The 25,614-nt window shown below is 38.2% G+C and overlaps 1 long non-coding RNA gene across 2 annotated transcripts in view; it reads right to left on the bottom strand.

Moving 5' to 3' along the window:
- Window positions 1-3,326: 3,326 nt before the first annotated feature.
- The window catches only part of LOC137860988 (uncharacterized), a 196,984-nt gene continuing 174,696 nt past the window's right edge, over window positions 3,327-25,614 (bottom strand). For both annotated transcript variants that reach the window (XR_011099299.1, XR_011099300.1), the window contains exons 3-4: window positions 7,161-7,206; window positions 3,327-5,150 (exon numbers count right to left, since the gene is read on the bottom strand). This is a non-coding gene — a long non-coding RNA (uncharacterized lncRNA). The remainder of the gene's footprint in view (window positions 5,151-7,160; window positions 7,207-25,614) is intronic.

The following is a 25,614-nucleotide window of genomic DNA, read 5'->3' as shown; positions in this document are numbered from 1 at the left end:
GTTGTTCAAAGTCTGGTGGCTGCCAATAACCAATGTCACGCTCCCAAATTTTTCTCAGAAGACAGAGATACAACCCTTTGCACCACCTCCAAACCATTCCTGATTTTACAGATATCCACCATATCCCTTTTGTTGTTGTTTTTTGTTTGTTTATTTGGTTGTGTGTTCACTTGCTTTATTATTATTTTTTTTCCCACAATGAAAAGTCCTGACTTATGTAGTTGTTCCTCATATGGAAGCCATTTCATAAATTTGGTTAATCATCTTCTGTTTTGCTCTGGACTTTTTCAGTTCTGTCCTTTTGAGATGAACAAGCAATGTTCAAGATGCAGACAAACTTCAGACTCATATGGTAAGGCAAAAGAGGCTCTCTGGTCCTGTCTCAGGAGCCCCAACACTTGGTTTCATTTTGATCGCTGCCAAGCAATGAGATGATGTTTTTATTTAATTATTGCAGCCTGAAGATCTCATTCCTGAAGTTTCCCCCAAGGGAAACCTCTGGTTTGCTACCCAACAAAAGCAGGGGTTTCATTTAGCTTCTCTGCAGTGACTTTATCATCTCTGAGTGCTGCATTTTGCCAGGATCATCTGTTGGCTCTACAAACTTTATGGCAGGCTTCCTGTGCCTGATGGGCTTGAAGGTTTATTCTTGTTTTGGATTCCCTTAGCTTGTGTTTCCTTAAAATGGGGAAACCCTTACTGCTTTGCAATGTGACATTTAAAGCTTATGTTAAAATTATCTCTGGATGCATTTTATAATATAGAGCCAGCCACCTGCTCTAGAGTTTTGATTATTAAAGCTTGCAGGCCTGCCTCTTGCTAGGGACTGCTGCCCGGACTTGCTGCCCAGCCTACCTGGCCAGAAAAGAGGGACACTGCACCTTGCTTCTCAGCTCTCTCCTATGTAGGATGCAGCATCCCTCTTTTCTTTAAAATATATTGCAGTTAATGTTCTCCTTTGATATATTCTTTACAAAAAGTAGCTATATTTTTCATGTATAATGCATGCACTTAATTGCCTACCATACTAAAAACACAGTCCTGCAAATGCACAGGAGAGATCTTGTCAGAGTAATGATTAATTGTCCTCCAGCTCAAGAAATGATTGATGGATCCTTGCTTTCATTTAATTCCTGGCCTTTTCCTTAGTGGACTTTGTGCAATAAAAATCAGATTTATTTTTTATTTTTTTTTTTTAAATAGTCCCTAAATGCTGCATGCACAAATGTTCTCTAGCTTCTCGCTTCAAACCCCTGCTGCTGCTTGGAAAGCCGTGCAATGCCTGTGGCAGAGCCATCGCATGCAATACATTAATCATCAGGGAAGATGGTGCCAAGAACTAGGTAATAGCTTTACTAATATTTGTGCCATTAAAGACCAGGAAACAGCAACTGAACTTTAACAATCTTATTAAAATATAGTTGTCCTAAGAGAGCTCCGTACTCCAGTGTATGGCAGCACGTCGATTCAAAACACGCAGATGGGCACAAAAGAGGAGGATGCTGGTAACAGCGCTGCCACTGGGTCAGTTCAGAGGGGTATTCAGGAGAAGCTCCAGCCACCAGCAGGGGAAGAACAGTACAGTTACAGACCAGGACCAGGCTCTGCTGCTGGCCAAGCCTGCATTTTCACTGCACAGAGGACAGAGCTACCTCCACCTGGAAAGCAGCCCAGCAGAGGCTGCTGCATCCTGCTGCCTGTAGGAAATGCAAGTCTTGTGCCTGCTGTTACTGTCTCATTTTTCAGATGGACTTTTCCAGCTCCACAGTTTCTTGCTGCTGCCTTATGCCCTATCATGTCATTCTTTCCTCACAGGCATGATTACTCATTTTTACATTTAATTTGTGATGTATTTGGAAAATGTGGAAATCTGTACTGTATTCATCCACGCTGTCATATTTGATGTCCTTGACTAAATAAATGGTTTCCATTTCATAATCTAACATCCTCATTGTAGAAAACTAATGGAATCTCTAGATCATTTATCAATGGATAAATAGTTAGATATAATGGCAAACTGGTACAGACTTAAGTAATATAACAATTTTTACATGAATCCATGTAAATACAACAATCTAGAATTAATAAAGACCGGCTACACTTGAACAGAAAAGTGTGGGTGGATGAGAGAGCGAATCATAAGGAAATTATCATTTCTTTTGGCAAAAATCCACAATTTGTTTCTCATATTTTATTCCCTTATATTCATGGCACAGCATAAATTTCAGATTTTATAATACCCTTTACACTGCCTTTTCACACGCTATGACTTCAGATGGTCACCTCTCCCATCTCCCAACTACAAATAAAAGGAAAATATATTTGGAGCCATAAAAAAATATCTTCTAGCTGAATTCACACGAAGGAGAATAGTCAATGACACTCCGTCACTAGAAGACCTTTGATGAGAGAACTGCCCCTTTCAGACAAGAGCTACTTCAAATTTCTGTGTTCGATGGGCTGATCTTGTGTCAAGCAGTTACAGCTCAGACACAGAGTTAAGGGATAACCCCCAAAGTGCTAGGTTATAAATATTGTGTCCACAACAGTTAGCCCTGAGTTGTTGCTTTCAATCTGGCCATAGAACTGCCTGAAATTCCAGCTGCTGTGTAACTACAAACGTTTTGTTGTGTGTGCTGCAGCCCTTGTGTGGGTATTGCTCTGCCAATGCCTTGCTTGCCTTCTGTGGAACTGCAGCCCTAGCCTCTACCCTCAACCTGAACTGTTCCTGTCACAGCCTGTGACAAGGAGATCTACTGATTGATCCTTGCTTTTAATAATTAAAGGATTCTGAGGATCTCCAGATATCAAGCCCTAAAAAAGATGTACTGACTTTCTTTCCAAGACTTTCTGCATGCTTTGTGCCAGAGCCTTGTACCACGACGCGTGTCCCCTTGCTTGTCCTCCCTGCTCTCCGACAGTCCCATGGGATGCAGCAGTCCACAGACACCCCCAAATCACAAAACCCCTGCTCCTCCTCTGCAGCTCCCAGCCTTCTACACCCTGTTTGTAATGTTCATTGCTGAAGATGACAGCCACTAAGGATTCCCTGTGCCCTCTTTCCCAAGGTGTCCTGCTGTTGCTATTTCTCCTCACAGGATTAATTCCACCTGGCAAGCCATTTCAAACACGTTCTTTATCCCAGTTAGCCATTAGTTGTGTGTTTCTCATTATGGGACAGAGAGCCTTGACTTGAAATATTATTATTATTATTATTATTATTATTATTATTATTATTATTATTATTATTATTTATTTTCTGATTACAGAAGCCTGAATACTCTTTTCTGAGAGTGGTATCACTGGGACCTTTAGCTTGTACCTACAGATGCTTATGTTTACAAGCACAAGGAACAATTAGGCCCTAGAAATGACCGTTGGGCTGTGGGCACACAGTGTCTTAACTCACTCTTTGTGAATTGTGCCTTTGTAAAAGGCAGATTATGACACACTTCTTCATCCAGTCCTTGATACAGCATGTTCAGGAAAGCAATCTACCTGGAAGGGAGCAGCACTGCAGAAAGGCCATTAATTACTGGCAATTTTTCCTTCCCATAGGGTTGGAGTCATGACTAGTAAATGGGCCACAAATTGAACTATGAGTGGATAAGTACTAATAGCTTTGCTGATTTTGCAACTCAGTGAAGCAGGAGGCCTATGAAAGCATTGTACAATCATGCTTGGTTATAATAATGAACAATATCATATGTTACACACACAGGAGCACCAGTTCAGTTTCACACAGCCTGACCTTGGAGAACCTGGGGAAGCTTACAGCCATGCAAACATGATATGAACCATGTTGTGGTGAACATGGGACCTTCTGGGGGAACAGCAACAGTGGAGAGTGAATCTGATCATTTCTGGAAATCCTGGACATCTCTGGGCAGAAAAAAAAAACATCCCACAGCTTCTCTGCAACCCCATAACTCTCTTTCCTACAGATGAAGAGAAACTCTAGAAACTGAATTGTGTTTGGCCTTTTTTGTTTGTTTGATGTAGTTTTTTTGTTTGTTCGTTTTTTCCCCTAAAGACTTTCTCCTGTGTAGATTTCTACAGAAGCATACAAAGTGGCCAAGGCAGTACTTTGCAAAGCCATCTATACCATTTTCCAATACAGATGTCAACCCACATGGGCCTGCACTGCTTTTCCATACATTGACAGAAAGCCCATAGTGCACGGACACTGACACAGTTGTTTGGGTGCTTACAGCAAAAGGAATAAAGAGTAAATACAGCATCTGAGCTTTCAAAAATCTTTCATCCTAGCTGATGTAAAACTCCCCTCACCTTCTGAGGATTTCTGTCCTTGGTATGCTTGTTAGAGCTTTGAAGCTTCTTTTGACTCAATCAGCCAGGATTTAGTGACCTAAATGAACTGAGATCTTTGTCTGATCCTATCCTGTGATAAAATATAGAGCCTGTTCTAAGGTATTTGGAAAAAAACATGCAGAAACTTGTGTAAGCGAATCATTTCAAAAAATAATAATAATAAAAAAAGCTTTATATCCTCATTTTTTTGAAGAAAAGTCTACTATCTGTTTTGGAAATGATTTAGCTTCTCACACAAAATGTATGTAATTTCAAAACCATTTTTGTATCATTAAAATAGAAGTTATTTTCCTTGTGCTACTTTCCTTGCCAAATTTTATTTCTCTTTTCTTGGTACTGATCATCAGCAGAAGTCTGTGAGCATGCACAGCACTGCTGTTGATGATATTTGATATTACATCAACTTCGATCCATAACAAATGGAGCTCAGAATAGTTTCTGTTCATTTTCTTACAAAACAAACTGTTCTCTCCTTTCTGTTTTTCTCCTGATGATTCTTAGAATGTCAGATATCATTTCCACTTCCTGGCTGCAATGTAGTTTTTAGAGATAGAAATAAGATGTATGAAGTGAAGTCCTCCCCCCAGCACACACAAACACACCCAAAGAAGCCTGGGAGAGAAACACTGTTCTATTCTCCATGCGGACGGACGAAGGACTCAGCAGGTCCCCTTGGCTCTGGGGTGAGGCTCATTGGGAGTCTGCAGCACCAGGGATTTTGTGAGACACTTGGAAGCTTGAGTTCCTCACCTGAAATCCCAAATTTCCTGTCCAGCTTTGTGCCCTTCAAGGCTATGGGGATGGGCTGAGATTTTGTCCTGCAGAGATCATTAGATCATATTTTAATGACTTATTCCATCTTCCTCACAGTCCTTTGCACAGACGCTGATAAAAGTCTAAGATAGCTGCAACTATTCTCCTTCTGAAATTTGTCTCAACAGCCTGCATCAACAGGGTCACCATGCTGTTTAGCATTCAAATGCAGCAATAAACTCTGGAACTGAAATTTTCTTACTTGATTATTTGAATAAGAGAAATTAATTTAGGCTATTTTGTCTGGCCTGGTAGAATTTACAATAGAAGCCACTTCTCTGGGGTAATTACAACAGCACTGTATGAAGACATCTGAAAAATACAGATCTTCTGACACCATCTCTCAAAGCTACAGAAATGCCTGATGAAGCCATTGCTGAAGCCTCGTCTCTCACAACTCTTCTTAAGTTGAGAAAGTAAAGTGATTCAAAGCTGTGAAAGAACATCCCAGCTGGCAAAGTGCTCAGCAACATCTCATGCTCCAGCAACTCCTGCCCATTGAGCTAACCACTGAGCACTGCCCATGACAGGATCACACCAAATAGTGTCCTTTTATCGCTTCTTTGCTTCTGTGTTATCAACTAATTTTATTTTCAAGGGGTATGCTCTTCATCTAAAATGATAATTAGTTTTCTTGTTTTGCAAATACAATAAACTGTATTTATACTGTTTTCTTTGTAGGATCTTTCTTTTCTCTAAATACTTTGAAATAACACAAAATAGTAACACAAGTAAAGGCTGCAATATTGTAGACACTTGCCCTGGTCTCTGAAAAAGGAACTACCACAGAACTGTCCATGCCAATCTATCACAGAGCTCTTCCTTCTGTTCATATGTTCAAAATGTTATGGACATTTTGAAACATGGATTTGCTGGATACATTGGATATCCTGGAACAAAAAGCCTATACCAAGGAAGATACCTGGAGTGTAAAATCTCCGCTCTGCCCCTACTACAAACATTTCACCCTAAATGGTAGCTTTCTTCTTAAAATAAACTCTTCTAGGCCTCCCATAAAGCCACGATTCTCCTTATGCAAGTAGGTGTAGGTGCAACAATAACAAGGAAAACTAACCTCTTAAAATAGACTAGTCCATTATCTCACTTATCCAAGCGTATTACTCAGATTGCTCTTTGCAGACACCTACACCTCTCTGAAAAAAGATTAGAGAAAAATATTCTATTTGCTGTTCCTCCCACTCAAGTGGAGCCCATCCCTCCATGGCTGCTCTCTGAGCAACTTCCAGACTAGGGCAGGCATCGGCTATTTCTCTGGTGTGCTCAGAGGCTGGGGTAACAGGGAGCTCCTTCTGACTGGCCCTCAGACATTACAATAACAACTGTGATTAATAATTTTCTAATCAGTGACTCATCCTTTTCCCTGTTGTCTAAAGCAGTAGTGTGGCATAAGATGCTGACACTGCTGCCCCCACTGCTCTGTCCTGCTCACCAGCGAGAGGCCACCAGGTTCCGTGAGATGAGCAGCTGTGCACTCTCACGGAAGTGGCCAGCAGCAATTAGTATAACAGTATAAATTACTATAATTTGCAAACAATACAAACAATGTAATCAGCCCACTTGAGTTAACACACACACACAGTTTTGTTTAAAATGGATTACTATACAGTGCTGTGCCACAGGAGCCAGTGTCTCCAGCAGTGGGGTGTCACAGATCGATGAACATCTTCTCCCAGCCAGCCTCTAGCTGAACCGATTTGTCTGTGCAGCCTCATACCTCTTCTGCACTTGTTCTGTTTTCTGCTTTCTTGTTTTCCTCCTGTTTCAGTCACCCCATGTCCTGATACTGAGCCCGAGACTGAATGCTCTTACTAGCAGTTCTGCACACAACTGTCTTGTCTCCTGTTCACTGCCTATGCCCATGGTAACAACCCTTGCTTTGCCTTTCTGGGAGGAATGAATTTGGTTTGATTCCAGTAAATATATTCCATTGCTCTCAGACCAATTAACATTTTATTAAAAATGGAGTTTCAAATACAATAAAGCAGTTTTCTTACCTTCCTCATTCATGGGAAAGGGCTCAACTTATATGACTGTCAAGTGCTGAAAGAAAAATGATTTTTTGTTCAGATCTGCACCACTCTTGAACAGCATCAAAATGCAATCATCAAAACAGACCTGACTCAAAAAGTCTAAATATCAGTGCCGGAACATTCACATCCCAATAAAACTGGAAGCACCTCACATTATCTGAGCAAGCTTTAAGAAAGCGTGAACGTATTAAAATAATAAGTTAACTGTCAGACATGACTGAAGGAGTAAGAAGTTTTCCTGAATGTTGTGTGAACAGGGTGACTGATTTAGTATTCCCTTTTGAAACTGCTTTCAGTATAATTTAGTAACACATTTTTGTATCTCAATGGCTAGATTCAAACCAGATAGCAGTTATACTTCTTTCCCTAACAGAAACTCAGTTTCTAAGAACAGTGTTTAAATGGATAATTCTCAAAAAATAAAGGGTAAACCTCTTACAAGGCTGATAGAAGAATAAATTAAAGGAACAGAAATCAAGATAGAAAAAATCACATTCAAGTTCTCTCCCCGTTGAGATATAAGCACCTTGCTCATTTGTGCTGTAGCAGCATCCTGAAATGGTCCCATGGGCCAATACCTGAGCATGCCTGTGTGTCCAGGACCAGACATAGCAATGGAGTGAGATCTAGCCTGGGAAGCCACCTTCCAGGGAAAGGAGGTCATATAACCAGGCAAACCTCAGGAAGGTCAGCTTCCCCTTCCTCATACTTTGTGCCCTGAAAATATCTGGGTTCCCATCTCTAATGCAGGTTCAACATTGTCAGCTTGGCACAGCCCCAGTAACAATGAGCAGCAGAACAAAGGTAAAGCTGAGCAGCTAATTGAACCAAGAGTTATAGCTTGAAGTAGTCACCATATGTGCCTGTCCAGGCACACCTTACACAAATATTATCATAAGCATCCTCTAGGCATCCACTGAGAGCTAGAGCCTGCTTGTGCACTGCCTCCATTTTTGTGCATGAGCCATCTGGATGCTTTCATAAAATCCTGGTGAAGTTATTTAATATTATTGTTGGCTGGCTAACTTGCAAAATACTTCACTTTGAAGGCTAATGTTCTCTCCCACCTTTAGCAAGTCTCAGTGTAATGATCTTTCTGCTTCATTTCCTTACACACAGTTGTGTTTTGCAAAAACATCAGGATTCGCATTTGCCTTTGATGCACAAGCTACCTTGTTAGAAATAAAACTCCCAATTTTATTTTATTTTATTTTATTTTTGTGATAGTGATCCTACAAGATCTATGAACTATTTAGCTGTTGTTAGACAGTTTTATGTAGGCAGAATAGTTTTTCCACTGTTTGCATTGATTTTTTTGCTAGCATATTTGACTATACTAAGTAAAGGCTTAATAACATAAGTTTGAAAAGATATATGTGTTGGGTCTGTCTGAGCTAGAGTCACCTTTTCCCTGCAGCAGCCCACACAGTGCTGTGCTCTGCGCTCGTAGCTGGAACAGCACTGATATCACTCCAGTGTTGTGTCTATTGCTGCGTAGTGCTGGCACAGCATCAGGACTCCTTCCAAGCCCCCAGGAGCCAGCAGGCTGGGGGTGGGCAAGTGATGGGGAGGGGACATTGCCGGGGCAGCTGACCTAAACCAACCAAAGGGATATTCCATAACACCTGATGTCACACTCAGCAATAAAAGGGGGGCTCTCGTGGGGGAGGGGGCTGTTCCTCCTGAACAACCACGACACATTTTGAGGCCCTGCTTCCCAGGACGTGGCCGAACATCGCTCGTTGATGGGAAGTAGAGAATATTTTTTTTTTCCCCCTCTCTCAGTGCTTCCGCACGGCCTTATTGTTTCTTTTGTTTCCTTTTTTTTTTTTTTCCTCCTCATTCCCTTTCCCTTTAATTAAACCTTTCTCATCTCAAACCTCGAGTTCTCTGTGTTGTATTTTCTCCCCCTTCCTCTTTGAGGAGAGGGGGAGTGAGAGAGCGGTTGTGGTGGAGCTTGGCTGCCCACCTGAGTAAAACCACCACAATATATCAAAAGGTACTGCTACAGTTACTTAGTTCCGTAGATATAGTAAAATAAGCATATGCATTCTCTGAGTTCAGAAATGTAATTCAGAGAAGAATAAAAAGAAACCAAAATTATTTGTTTTGGCAAGTCACTGAGCCTGCCAAAGGAGAAAGGTTCCTACTACTAAAATTAAAATAGTGGAAAATGGATCATAGGAATGATTTTGGAATTCTGATTGTCTTTGGCCCAAAAGGATCTTCTTAACTGAACGAAAATGGTTGTTGTTCTATTACTCGGTTACAAACAATTAGGCTTTTGCACACTGCACTTAATATCAATATCATAAACCACTGGCAATCCCAACTACTCACTGTGGTATTCCAGATGAGTTAATAATGGATAAATAGAGCACAGTCTGGGAGTGACTCATCCCAAAAATTCTCTTTGAAACACGTATTCACTAAGACCTATTGAAAAATGCAGCATTTTGTCATACTAATGGGTCCCTTCTAGCTGTAGGAAATGAGAGACTGTCATCAGCTGACAGCTAAACACTTCTTGCAGTATTATATATCCTCTAAGCTCCTCCATTCTAACGGACATGGCATACTCAAAACTAAAAGTAATTTAATCAGAATGCAAAATGGTATGTTTTCCATAGGTGCTTGAAGGCTGATAAATATCACAAGGAAGGAACCTGTCAGTAGTACAGCATTAAAATGTACCGATACAAAGTTGAAATAATTAGTTGAAACTATGCGAATGGGTTATCTGAATGTATCTCTGGCTGTCTAGGTTAAAACAAACAGAAAAAAAAAAAAAAAAAAAAAACCAACACACAAAACTAGGTATATCACCAGATGTCTAAAAAGACCCATTTGTTCTTATTGCAGCAGAGTTAAGTGCAATTATGTTAGCCTTTTTGCTGCCCACTTTCATATAACCTAACACAACTGACAGTATAAATGCACTATTAGATTCACTGATTTCTACATATTCAAGGCCTATGAATAACATGATACAGAAAAGAATAGTTAAATCTTGTGATCAAAATTTTTTCCTTTGGTCAAAAACCAAATTAAACGTGTTTGTATAGTGAACCTGTGAATGACTAAGAAATGACTATTTCTACTCCTCCATCCTTTGGCTTTTCCTCAACCAAGACTGCCAACTTATGCTGGACTCCAGTTACTCTTTTAGCCAGTGACCTTCCTTCCACCTTGTCCAGTTTGCCTCTTGTGCACTGTGACCAGTAAAGCCTCCTCTAGTGTGTGGGGATGGGAGGGAGAGAGAGATGCCTGCATGTTTTAATGATGTCTATTGCATTTACCTAGTGTAGCAGAGGAAGTGCTTTCAGGGTACAGTCACAGATCCACTATTGAGAGCTGCTAGAAGAAGCCCTCAGATAGGAATTCAAGAGAGAGAGAACCCACCACCATACCTAGTATGCCAGGTTGGCCACTGATGATTCACTGGCAGCTGAAGTGCTGGCAGGCACTGGCGAAGCAAACAGGCAATAATACCCGAATTAAGTGGTTGAGGGATGCTCACAGGTGGAAGCTTCTAAAAGTGTCAGGAAAGTAGCTGAAAGTACATGATTTCAACCTCTTGTGTTACCAGCCAACCTAAAGATAGCCTGGGATTGCTTTTTGCAGTTTTGGAACTTCTTCCCAAAATAAATGATAATTGTTCAAAATTCTCTGAGGAAAAGTTTTAATTCAGTTATTAACTGAAGAAAGCTTCCATCATGGAAGAGGCGAACGCATTACAATCTCTGACCTTGGAAAACAGGGAGTTTGTTGCATTTGAGACATTTTGTTAATATTTTTGGTTCTGAGGAAAAGCTTAATGTGCCAAAAAGCTCATCTGGTTTTCTAGCTGTGTATATATATAACACAGACACTGTTTCTCCACAAAAGCTTGTTTTGCTTGTACCTTATATGACTCCAAAATGCCAACACTATTTCTGAGGAAAGTGACAGCTTTCTTGAATAACTTTAGAGACATAAAGCTTACAAACTCTGAGAAGGATGCTGCTGAATGCGGAAACTTACACAACTTCTTAAATTCTTGCATTTCATTCTTAAAGAATAAATCTGTATGTTCAACATTCATGCGCTATAAAATACTGAAATTCAGAACCATAGCAATATAAAACTACACATAAAGAAGCAGTTGCGAGCAGCAAACTCCAAAGATAACTCCATAAAGATACATAAAACAGTTTTTCATCTCACTCATTTTATTCATTTTTAGCAGTTGGCCATAAATGTATATATTTTATATGGTATTACATATACATAGAGAAAACCTATGCGGCAGGCTAAGAGAGCCCACATAGCAGGTTTTAACAGAAGAAAATCAAATAACCAGAATAAATCAGATTGGTCTGATCTGCCTTTGTTATTGTGTGCCTGCTTTACATCCCCCTGGCTATATAACTCTGACTAGACATTGCATTTAAAATTCTGAGTGAACATCCCTGAATTCCAATAAATGATTAATAGCAAAAATTTTGTCTATAGAAGAGATTGATTATTCTTTTTGTGGGGAATTTAAAAGCCAGACAAACATCCAGGAACTAAGAAGCAGAAACATCAAGTAAGTGCATGGGTGTGACTAGTTACTCTTTACTTCATCTCAAGAGATGAAGTTTTTTTCTCTTTACTTTTCTGTTTACTTCATCTCCTGTTCCTGCTAAAACAGAGTGGTATGGATGTACAGTGCATTGCCTGTTTGCTATAACTGACCCTCAGGTAATACAGCCAAAAGGACAACAAAAAGGGCAAGTCTCTGTGTGAGTAACAGCTTTAAGGATGAAATAAAATTGTGTCCCAACTTCCTACAGCAAGAAGACTCCTGACCAGAAATCACTTAAGCTGATATCCAAAATCTATAATAAATCACAGAAAGGCTTAAAACTACGTGATCTTAAAGCATTAAGCACCTCATCCTACGCTGAATGTGCAAGTCTGCTGCTGGCCTGCGGACAACTACAACAGAAACAACAGGGGGACAAGTCACATTGAAAATTTTAGTCTGAGGTAGTCTGGAAAGATTTGCCTCTGCTGCTCATGGGCAAGGCATTGTCCCTCCATTGACAGAAAGCCGTCCTGGTAAAATCCACAAATATATCATTCCACCTGGCAGCTCTTCCCAGTCCCAAACCACTTGCTCCAGAATTCCCCATTTTCACTTAAATGGTCACCTCAGCACAGCAAAGAACAAGCACACCTGAGAGTATCTGTGTGCTGGGGTAGCAATGGGGAGAGCATGGCTGACAGTAGCTGCTGTCCTAGCACCAGCGGAGCTCCCGTGTGCCATTTCCTCCTGCTGCTTATGGCTGGGGTGCAGCCTTGAGGACATCCTTGTTTTGATTGTACAGGCAGCCATACCACTATTTTATATTGCCTTTTTTGAGGAGTGAAGGAAAAGGCTCTCCCCACACTTTTGGTTTTTCAGGAAAAAAACTGAAGTCAGAATGAAGCAAACTTTCTTCTAAGGGATTTTTTTTTTTTTTTTTTTTTTTTTAATGACTTTGAGACAGATTAACAAATACAATATCATTGTTTCCACCATCAGGAAACTATGTCACATTACTTGAGCCATTGTTTCTCCAGCATGTTACAACCTTTTACAAGAACTTGGATCAGTAGTTTACAGAAAAGGATTAATAAGTGACTTGAGTTCAGTTTTAATCTTCTCTGCAGACATCACAGAACTTCACTGAATCATTAAGGTTGGCAAAGACCTCCAAGATCATCTGGTCCAACTGTTCCCCTACCACCAATATTACCCACTAAACCATGTCCCTAACATTGCATATCCTGATAAAATTTTGGAGAAACGTTGGTTGAAAAATGGTTTAGCTGCCACTGATTTAACATTAGAGCCACAGAAAAATGAATGACAGTAAAGAATACAAATAAAGCCATTCTCACCTCCTATGATGCTCATTATGTTCTCAGTGAGGAGAACATTTGTGCCCGCAATGTGAGACTGTTAAAAAGCACCATATGCATTGAGGGGACAGATCACACAATACCTCTCTCTACCAAGAACTGAATGCAAACTGGAAAGGAGGTTGCTCCATTAGGTAGGTGACAAAAGTGTCACAGCCTCTGTAGTCAGCTAAGATTGTAAGCTATAAATATGACCTTTCAATAACAGGTGCAAATCCCCTCTGACTCAGAAGCAGCAGGAAAACAAGTCAAGGGAGAGTGACAAAAATAACATTTCTCTCAACAAACCTCACAGGAGACACAAATTCCAGTCTTCTAACATTCTACTTCTCTTCTTATTCCTCTCATTTCCATTACTCTGGGTAACATGAAGTAATGCTTATATTTTAGAGGATCTGCTTTTAGGGTACTTTTGAATTTCAGATACTTAATACTGAAGTAAACCTCAACTCCTGTACAAGGGATAACTCTAACCTTGGGGAAAAAATAGAGAAGTTAAACAATTTGGACTACACTATTTTCCTCATGTCAAATGGAACAAAATGCATTGAAGACTTAGTCTTTCTTATACCTATGTATTATATCCTAATTTTTTTTCCATTACAGATTACAGCATAATATTTGATACTCAAATCCTAGGAAAATAACATTGAATCAACCTCAAATCAAAAACAAACAAACACCTACTACTGTGGCACAAAAAAAGAAGGAACTGATGGTAAACAGACAATTTACTCCAGGAAAACACGATGTAATAACACTAATGAAGATTAGAGTTCTGCTATTTCTCAACTTGTATCGATACAGTGAAGTAAGGACATGAGGACATTAAGTACATCTATATACCTTGTGAGGGTATTAAGTATGCCTGTGTACCTTGATATGAATCTACTCTGAATTGTTCCATATATACCACCTTTAAAAAAATATATAATAAAAAGCTTCTGGTTCTGTATTTTAAGAGAGCTGCTACTCTGAAAAAGTGCATGCAGGACTTCTATGGAGATTACACTTCCTTAGTCACTGACGTATGCTAAAGTAAAACAAAGACTTTCAAACTGAAATTATCTCCATTTATAGAATAAAAAGATTACCAAGGAGCAAATCAGCCACCTACACAGAATTGCCACATGGAGACACAGCTACAGCATGTGTTTTGGCATAGGATTATTTAATTAGCAAAGTAAGAAAAGTAAAACAGTCAGATGCTCTGCATTGGTCTCCTGCAAATGCAATGCTCCTATCATCTGTAAAGCTCTCTGAGTTGTCTGCAGTAGGATCTGGTCAGCTGTTTCCTGGCTTTTGGCAAACCTCTCCAACCCTGGCGCCAGCCCAGTGGACTACATGTTTCAACACCAGGATGGATGAGCACCAATGGATCCTAATGGATGCCCAGTCATTTGCCTTTTGCAGGCCCTCTTTGATTTAACATTCCTGCAATATCCTTGATCATACATAGTCTGGAAAACTACTTATTAAACGTCATTTTGCTAGCTTGCTTCTGCACAAAGAAAATGACGAAGGAAGCTTCTCATAGTACAATAGCCCTTTCAATGAGAATATTTTCAAACATGGATGCAATCAGGAGACATGCAATAGTTTCTTTTGACCTGAGAACTCTACCATTCAAAACTAATGAAGTATCACAGCAATTGTGAAAACTATTTAATTGAATGAATAGAGAGCTGGATTTCACATCTGAGATATATTCCCATTTAAAAACTACTGACTCACAATCCACATAAATGTTTAGCAGGAACATTACAGAAGTCAGGCAAATGCCCTGAAACGTTAAATAATGCAGTGTGTTTGAAAGTCAAGGCCTTTCTTCAAACAGGTCATGTACTGCAAAAAAAACAGCACCCAGGAAAATTTCACACACTGATATTACAAATGCACCAAAAAAAAATTTGAGCCACCAGCTTTCTAAGTCAGAGTTGAATAAATCCATGAGATTCTGAAACATACACCCACAAGCTGAACATTAGCAAGCAGGGTTCACACCCGGAGCTTTACAGTCAACATAAAATATTAGAAAAACATCTTATGATTTGTTTCTTTCATTCCTTAGGTAATTTGAAACTACTAAGATACACCTTTCAGCCTACATGCAAGCCACAGATGATGACAGGAAATTTTGAAGCTGTTAGATCTGTATTATTTCACTGGTTAAATATGCACAAAAAGTCTGTCACACTACATATGGTAAATAATAATAAATATGTGTTTATAACTATCAGCATTAAAACGACAACAAAACTGGACTGTCCTCCCTTTAAAAAATTCATGATTTGGCATCATTTCTATAAAAAAGTTGTTGCAATTTAGAAAGCACAGGAGAGTTCCTCTAATAGACACTGCAATAGACTAAACAAAAGCATTTGTCAGCACAAGATTCACTGAAGTCATTTCCATTTGCTCTAAGCACTGAATAAATGACATGCCTAATCTGGGCAAATAGCAACTTGGAGGGCAAGCAAGAGCCTAGGCGCAGCTGGTTCTGATTTGAACTATTATTAGCAGAATCCTTTCACTGCATAATTGTTTCTGTGCCCTACATTGGGTTCCAGGAGTAGTTTTATTGCTGACCTTTTATAAATCATATCAGAAAAAAATAAAAGCATGTATCACATAGCACCTGTGTTCTTATGGACTTCTCAAGGCTGGGCTGAGCTCCTTATTAACATGTAGTGATTTTTTTTAATATTTGTTAATTTTTACCAGAGTATGTCAAACTAACTGGTTATAGAAAACTAAATCAAGCTGAATTTAATACATTGCATTGTAAAATGGGGTATTAGGAACACTGGTTTACCTGGAATCAGAGAAGCATAGCATAATATAGGATGGAGGTCTCCTAGCCCAGCCCACTGCTCAAAGTGGGACCAATTTAGAGCAGGTTACAGCAATTTACAGCATATTTGAGCTAATTTAATTCTTTTAATTCAGTTAATAGAAATAATACCAAAAAAAAAAAAAAGAAAAGAGGGGGGAAAAAAGTAAGTCTGAAAGTAGAGAGAGCTCTTTGAAGCACTCGTCAGATTACTCACAATGGCTGCCTACTTTATAGGAAATAATTACAATTGGCAACAGAAGAGATTTTTCAGTGATGTTGGACTTGATCTTTGTAATTTCTTTCCAAATGAACTATTTAAGTGTATTCTATCATTCTTAGATACTATTATACAGAGTTGACAAATAAAAGATTTAGGCAAAGTTCTAAGCAAAACAATAAATGCCATTATTAGATCTCAGATGTAGCTGGTGATATTGTGATATTAACCCCTTTCATTTCAACCAATTGTACTTCACTATGAAGTACATATATTAAGACAGATGATCATAGAACAAGCCCTGAAAAGACTAAACCATTTCTGAGCACAGGCATATTTGTACCACTCACAGAGGGTCCTCATTCAGAAATCTGAAGAAAGAATTCAACCATAAAACTTTTAAAACATTTTTCATTAACTTATTTATATTCATTCTCAGAATCTGGGAGAAGTTTCCTCTCATTCATAATTTACATTTTATAAAAACCCTAGGGAAAGTTATATTCTGTAAATGATTTTTAATTAAAGGGGTAGTACAGTGCTGCACAAACAAAATGCAAGAAAAACAGAATTTTTTGAATTTTCAAGAAGGAATTGTTTTTCTTGCTATCACCTTTTTTTTGGGGGGGGGGGGGGAGGGGAGGTGGGATGGGAACAACATATTTTATTCTTAGGTATATATCCTTGGCACATGGCTTTCAGGAAGGCCACAAAGCTCCTTGCAAACTTGGTTTTGGTTAGTGTACCTCTGTAGCCAGAGGTGGTGCAGATGAAGAACAGAGAAACATACTTTTTAAGGCCATAGAAAGATACAGAGATTAATAATAATGGTAATTGCTTGAAAAAAATATCAGAAAGCTCAGAGATTCAGTTTCAATAAGAACCCAGCATGGAAGTAATGATGCAAAAAATACCCAGCTACCACAACTATTATGTTTTGGAAGCTTTTTTTTTTTTCATTATTCTTCATTTAAATGTCTAATGCAGTAATCAAGGCCTCATTCCTATAATATGCAGAGATAACAAATTACTTTAAAAAGAGATGTTTCTTGCTAATTGTCTGCACAGTAATCTTCAAGCCAAATAAATCATTTTTATGTAAGATGTTGTTAAAACAACACTACTAGAAAATACTTGCTTTGCATGGACCTTAAGGCACAATGAAAAACTGCATTCTCTGAAAGCAACATTTTACTATTGCTTTTTTAAAGAAAATGCATAAATCTAGTTTCTACCCTTGGGTATAGCTAGTATCCAAAAAGAAATCCTTCCGTGTGAAGAAGTTGCCACACTGATGGAAAAAATCAGTTGGTCCAAGTAAGATTACTGAGGGCAAAACTTATCACTGACCATTAAGGGCATTATGGGTTTTGGCAAACTCAACTACAGTACAAATAAGTCTGAACAGAATTTGGCACAAAGCCAGCTCACCAATTTTACATACCTTTTTTTCTAGAAGTCAAGATTAGTCTAATTTTCAGGAACAAGTTCTAAACTCTACATTAGCTGAAGTACAGAAAACTACAGGAAAGAGGTGGTAGACAACCGGGTTATGCAGGATGCTTCTTTCTCAGGCTTTCCTGCCATCAGCTGTTGCACAAATAATCAAAGTTCATGCCAGTGGATCTACTCTTATTGTAACAGGAACTCTCTGGCTCATAGAACAGCCTAATAGCCATCCTCTACTTAGCCTGTGTAAACTGAAACTTGTCTGTGATCTAAATATCACTATTTACTTAAAGCAAACATCCAAAGCTTTGGTCTATTCAATCTTTAAAATACGTAAGAAAAAAAAACAACAGCAACAACAACAAACAAACAAACAAAAAACAAAGATCTGATAAAGTCAGGAAATACCCTGCTTCAAAAAATATTTATTTATACATATATATGTACAAACAATCACTGTGCCTCTGATTTCTACTCAGAAATTAAAGAAGTACCCCTAAAGAGTTATTAGAGTTTACATCAATCCATGATAGTTTTAAACAGAAATGAAATATAAAGTTAATTCCAACTCTGCAACAAATAGTTTAGACTATTTTATAATCCACTCTGGTAAATAAGACCTCTTCCAATAAAGAGGGAGGAATTTTAGAATAGGGTACAATGACTACCCTCTCCCGGGTAGGTATTCAAAGTGGTTATAAAGAGGTTTCAATGATTTAAGTTCCCATATGCTTTTTGGGAACAAAAATATTTACAGGAACAAATGCATGGCAATCTTACCCTTATAAAAATAGGCGATATGATCATTTTAAAAGCTCTTTTTTTTTTTTTTGCCCACATCAACCATCATTATTTCTTTTCCCTAGTTTCTGGACAAGTAACCTGGAGAAGTTATAATGCCATTGGCATTCTGCTCTCATCTGCTGTAAGGTGGAGCCCCAATAACATGGTCCCAAATTGCTTGATGATCTGTGTTCAATTCTGCCAGATCAGCAGATCTGAAGGCATTTGTGGCCATCAAGCAGCAAAACTGTCCATGGGTGAATTTGAGAAAATTAGTATATATTAACATAATTCCAGAAAAGTCACATCTGAATTGGGAGACAACTAGATTAGAAAGAATGACAAATACAGAGGAATCAATCAGAGACCTAAAATTAGCAGTGACTTCTGAAATAAAAACTATATTTATTGTGAGAAAATAATTAAAAGTGCTTGTCATAATTCTCATAACAACTGAAAAAAACAGCTGGGTGAAAGGTAAGAAGAAATATGTAAATGACAATTGAAAAGTAGAAAGTAAGTTTCTACCCACTCAGCCACCTACCCCCAATAAACAGTAGCTTAAAAAGCTCCTTTTGAAAATTTGTCCTCAAATTTTTCCCTGTTTATCTTCCTAAGTAAGAATAGTGCAGAGGAAATACAAAGAAAACCTATCAGGAATCTCTACCATGGTAATATTTAAAAAGAGTAATAGACCAGGAATAGAAAATATGTTAATTGGATTCCACTTAAAATCTATGCCTATGTCTTGATAATTGGAATATGAATTTCTAAGGGGCAGCTAAAAGGATGCCAGCAGTGAATAAACAACCTACCAAATTTCATCCTGCCTTGGGAATTGGTTTTATTCAGAATGGGTTTAGAATCACAGATTAAAGCAGCAGCTAAGCATAGACTAGAGGTTTATGACATAGATTTTCTATTTATTCTATACATATGGGCACGTTCTTTTTTAGAAGAGTCATAAATATCTACTGTATGATACATTATTTGCATGAGTGATGTTCTTTCAGACAGTATGGAGAGGGTACATACAGCCCTATGTACCCTACTTCCATTTTCCCTCTGGAAATCAAAATCTTCTGCCTCCAAATCAGCTACTCATTCCCATGAAACTTGGATTTATCCAAAGAAAATTAGAATCCACTACAGTTCTTCACATGCAAACAAGGAAAATAAAACCTTTGTGGTTATCTCACGCAGTGGTAAAGCATGCAAACTCAATACAAAAGTCATCCTTATTTTATCAAAAGACACTTTCATGAGGACAAGATGTTAAAGGTATGTTTTTACGAAAGAACCAGATACGGTTTACAAGGTTTGGGCAAAACAAACCAAAGAATCAGAGGAACAAACAAAACAAAAATCAATGTTAGCAAAATGAAGACTTAGAGGAACATGGAAAGGTCAAAGAAGCAGTGGATTGGGGTAAGGTGATGAGAATTACCATTAGTTTCTGGGTGACAGACTTCTAGATAGGATGAATGAATTGAGCAGATTCATAAGATTGATTTTTTGCTGTTTACATAGCTGCCACTGCAACCATAGGTCTGTTACTAGTACAAAATTCCTCTGAAGGATGCCTACAACGTATTTTTTTTCCAGTTATATCGAGTCCTACAGAACGTGGGAGAAGGAAAGGAATATTAGGGACAAGTACAAGTCAAGCAGCAGAGGAGCATGCTCTCTCAAAGACCAGTCAGCACCAGCTGACACACACTGAATTATTTTTCCTCCTAACGTCTAACTGCTTTGTTGTTCCTCCAGGAAGCCCACTGGGACAACCCGATGGTAAGCAGGCTCTGGTCCCAGCTCTGACGATTTTGCCCAGGAGCTGTCTCTATGCCTTAAGACACCAAAACGCACGGTGGTGGTGCTTTTCTTAAGCATTTGCAATGCTCTCTGCATTGAGACACTTCCTGCACTGACATTTAACTATCTTTAAATGTAATAAGGTTGTTATTTTTAGTTACAATTTGTAGAATCCTGTGACATGTTTCTGCAGTAATTTAATCTTTCATTAGTCATGGAGATGAAAGCATTCAATTAGCTGTTTTGACACTTATGACTGCACTAAATAAAATCTTCAAGTATTTTCCAATGATAATGATAACACCTCCTAGCTAATGGATTTCCCTCACGTAATACACATAGTGAAGAGCAATGGAACCATAATCAGATATACGGACGGTCCCCCATATGAAAGGAGAAAGCCAGCAAGAACCTCTATAGAAAATGAACAGTTGCTCATTAATTCATGTCAGAGTGCTCCAGATTCTCAGTTCTGCAAAGATACTTTCTACAAAGAAAAACATATGCATTAGCCAGTGTGGACAGAGTCCTAAGAAACACACCTGGGCATCTAACAGCACATTGTAAAACACATTTTGATCACAAAAAAAAAAAAAAAAAAAAAAAGAAAAAATAGAAAAATAGAAAAAAAAAAAAGACAGAAAAAAAAAAAAAAGACAACTCTCTCTTCTAGGGAAAATTATTATGTGACACAAAACAGCCTCTTTCCATCCTGGCCAGACAGATTCAGATAAAGATAGCATCCTTCTTTCAGTGGTAGCACCTATGAACCAGAACAGAGATACAGAAACCCCTTTAGAAGGTCCCAACGGGACTAACTTGGAAGCTGCTTCTTGACTACATGTACCAGAGGCATCAAATATTGTGAAGCCAGTGGAGCTATGACTCTTCCATAAAGGAATATATGGAACCATATGTTCATGGAAGGTCTCCACATCCATGTGGCTGTGGCTTTAAAGACAGAGAAGAGACCTATTCAATTAAAGCGCTTCATACAGCTCTGCTGCTATCAGAAGAGCTTCTCCAGAGCTTGATTTAATCAGTTTTAGTATAATTAAAATACTGAGACTACCCAGTAATATTTCATGTCAAAAGAAGAGTATGAGTCACCAAGATTAGCGTGGATTGCTGATATGGGGAAGCTGTGTTTGACTCTGCTCCCATCTTCGCACAGTCACGCTGGGATGCCTCACAGGCTGTGCTGAGACAGGCTCCACTGCACACAAAACAAGAAAGATTTTACCTGGTAGACACAGAAACACAAGGGATAACACATTCACTGCATGATGAACTGTAGGGGTCTTTAATTGGAAATTCTCCAAGAGAGGAATTGTCATTTTTGTTTTGTGTAGAGATTCTAGCTCAGAGATATCAATCTCTGGTTTGATACTTGCCGTAAAATAATCCATCTGCTTCTGAACAGGATTTTGGCTCCTATGATAAAGGCTTGGTTTTGATGTTGATCTTTTCTGTTGTTTGCTTCTTAAGTTGACTTTCTCTTTCTTTACACTCAAGGAACCTTTGGGTCCTACTGACATCTGTTAGGCAGTTAAGGGCAACTATAGGTCAGAAAAGTTCTTTAGGAAGTCTTACGTGTTGCCTTCGGTTGAGATTTTTAACAATAGCAAGAATGTGCAATATTTGAAAACAGAAAAAACTAATTACCGTATTTTTATTTTAGATTTTGCTTTGCTTTTCTTTTTGATGTCCACATTTACTAAGCTTCCTTAACATCAAAATCTAAGCCAGCACAGCTTAATCTGAAGAGATTTCTGACTGAAAAAAAAAGATTTCAATGCAAAAGATGAAATAAGTTGATTCTTCAAGGATTTAACCCTGCTGCCCAGGCTGATGCACTGAAATCAACAGATGGCAAGGTAGGAATGGATATTCACTTGCAGGATAATTGTCTAGCTGGTGATAGCTTAATTTGTGGAAAGTTTTTTGTTGTTGTTGTTGTTAGTTTGTTTGTGGTTTTTTTTTTTTTGTTTTTGTTTTGTTTTGTTTTGTTTTGTTTTTTTTCCAAAAGAGGCAGAGGATTCCTCTGCATCTTTTTTTTTTTTCTTCTTTTTCTTTTTTTTTTTTTTTTTTTTTTGTTTGTTTGTTTTTTAAAGAAACATATTGAAAGTGGAAGTCACAGAATCACAGAATCACAGAATTTCTAGGTTGGAAGAGACCTCAAGATCATTGAGTCCAACCTCTGACCTAACGCTAACAGTCCCCACTAAACCATATCCCTAAGCTCTACATCTAAATGTCTTTTAAAGACCTCCAGGGATGGTGACTCCACCACTTCCCTGGGCAGCCTGTTCGAGTGTCTAACAACCCTTTCAGTAAAGAAGTTCTTCCTAACATCCAACCTAAAACTCCCCTGGCGCAACTTAAGTCAGTAATATCTCTAATAACAATGGATATTTAAATGTCAAAAATGTATCCTATCAAGACATCAGAAGTGCACTGAATGGAAAAAACATCACTATCAAGATTATCCAACCATCATCTAAGACAGAGCCATCCCTGCTGAGCCCTGAGTGTGTCTACAGTTAGAAGATTTTCCATATTCAGTATATGAATGCATAATTATTTTATCATTAAGAAAAAAAAATCCTATAAATCTGAAAATTATAAATAAATATTAAGTCAACTTTATCTTTTGAGGTCAAATCATTTTTAGCTTGACTTCCTTGATCCCTTGCTACACTACTTGCAAAACATACTTTCCTAATTTCAATTGCTTTGTTCACATGAAAGCTCTTCTCTTTCTCCACACTCATGAAAGTTTAGGCCACTTTTACCTAGCTAGGGACTTGTTTGGTTTTGCTTATCAACACAGCTACCTTTCTAGCTTATCACCCAGCATCCCTATGACCCCCATTATCTATATTAGACTTTGGACACACACACACAAAAAAAATTAAATTAAAAAGTCATTTTGTCCTTGGAACTGCATAACCAGCTAAAGAAGCTAGTCACACTAATTTTTGAAGATAATTTAAATAAAATAAAATAACATAAAATAAAATAACCAGGAAGTGTTCTTTCTGTATCAAAATTACAGAGATCTAGGTGATGATCACTTTTTAAATCTAAAAGTAGGTGTAGGAAGATAATTAGTGACTTTTTTTTTTTAATTGCAAATATCATACATAACTAGCAATGATTTAGTCTTGTATTTTTTTCTTAAGCTAACCTTATCTTCTTCCCAAGAGTACACATGCTCTAACTTTCCATGACAGACAGACATCACAGGCTAAAATAGTCTTGACTGTCAGATACAGATAAAAACGTTCACATAAAAGTCTGAAAGACTGTCTAAGTCCTTGGGCATTTTCTACTCAACAGGTTTTGGATAAAGACCACATTGACTGTAATCACACTCTATATTAAAACAGACTTTCTTGATCAGTAATGTTAGCTGTAGTTGAAGGTACTCATGAAATATTAATTCTGCCCTTTGAGAATATTTTACAACACTGATGCAAAAAAAGTATTTGACGAGAAAATGAAATGCAAACACAAGGGCCACAAATTTAGCAACTGTGTTGAATTTTGCATAAGGAACCACAAACAAGGTCTAGAGACTGAATAATACAGATAAATCAAAGACATGAGTAAGCATATTTTTGAACGTGGTAGAGTTATGTCAGATCTAAAATGAGACTGGAAAATAATTCTATGTTCTAAGTCATGTTTCTTTCCCAAGTCTCTCACACTGCAGAGCCTGCAACAGTAATATACATCCTTCATCATAGTGGGTTGATTTCAGAGAGTCTGCATCTGTGTGCAGGCATTCATTTTCTTGAATGCAATTGCAGTATTGCACCTACAGAGGAAAACTCCCCTGTCTCTTGAAATAGGATACCAATGCACAGAGATTGTTCAAGGGATGAAGATACATACGGCTCTTGGTTTGTCTCTTATCTGGTGAGTGAGCACAAAAGGGCACATTTTCCTTTACAATAACTTCAGGTTCTTTGTTATGAAACAAAGAATGAGATTCAAAACACCAAAGGCTCAACTTCACCTGCTAGAGTTATTCTTTTTACCAGCTTCTTCTTTCCCAAAGGAAGACCAACACTCACACAATTCCCCAGGTTACAAAAGTGATAACAAGTAGAGAGGAGATAACTGGGATAAGCATGCCAAATGCTAGTTCTGTCATCTTTGGTCTGTGAAACCTGTGTGGCTGATAAGATAAAGGTACAGTGAGAACTCCTTAAGATATTTGATTTTATAAAAACTTATGACAACATAGAGCTCTAAGTCACGAAGAAAGAGGAAGCATCCTCTTGGGTACATTTGCATTTTTTAACTTCATCAGTCAAATGAATGAGATGAATCGGTGAAAAGAGAGTGACCATGACTGATGTTCTGATCTCTTTTCCCAAAATTGCACTTCTGTTAAATATGTGATCAGGAAGGAAGGTTTGTAAGGAATGTAAGAGTTGGGAGGATCATCCTGCCTTCAACGCCAGGAACAAAGAAGGGAGCAAGCATATGGTGAGAAAGACATTGCATCTTTAAGAGAAGGTATGTGCCAAGGAATATTTTTTTCTTCATCCAGTATATGTCTAACAGTACAATAACATTTACTGTTTTAGTAAGGTATATTATTGCCTTTTTTTTTTTTTTTTTTTTTTCAAAAATGATAAAAGGAAGATTGTACTGAACAAAAGGTGTAAGCCACACCATATGACAATGCAAGGGTTCATATGAGCTACAGGAAGGTAGGCTGGATAGAGTCTGTGTTTGAAGGATCTCTTTCATGTATTGATATCACTGTTTACCAATTAGATGCAGCAAAATCTACAGAAGACAGTTTTCCAATGGAAGAATGACTAGTATGTTATGTTGTCCCAGATACAGAGCAGTGATGATAAGGAAAGGTTGGTTGTTATTAAAAATAAGCACACTCCCTGAGCGGTATGTAGCAATTTCATACCTGAGTGAGCACGGAAGCACAGGGGAACAGGACGTACAAGGTAGCTGTTTGCACAAATTCAAAGCCAAATTATATCATCAGTGGGAATGCATATTCAGTCAGGTGCACACTTGTGCAAGGCTTACCACAGGGTATTTGCAGTCTGAGACAGACACTTCAATACAAAGGATCTGGCTGCATTCCTGGATGGAAAGCAGAGCATTTTTGAGAAGCACTGTTTAAACATATGGAGGTAGGGACCTGGGCCAGGACACTCCACCACATAACTGACCTCTGGTTATACAAGCAATTGTTAAAGATTTGTAAGAAATTGTTCTAACACATAAGAATCTATTATTAAAAACTGCAAAATTATGTTTATATACTTACATGGTTTTATACATTTTTATGTGTATATATGTATATATGTATTTGTATAGGTCTATGCCTGCAAGAAACTAGTGTTAAT

Source organism: Anas acuta, chromosome 9 (assembly GCF_963932015.1).
Source record: "Anas acuta chromosome 9, bAnaAcu1.1, whole genome shotgun sequence".
NCBI lineage: Eukaryota > Metazoa > Chordata > Aves > Anseriformes > Anatidae > Anas > Anas acuta.
This window is presented reverse-complemented; position numbering and strand designations above follow the sequence as displayed.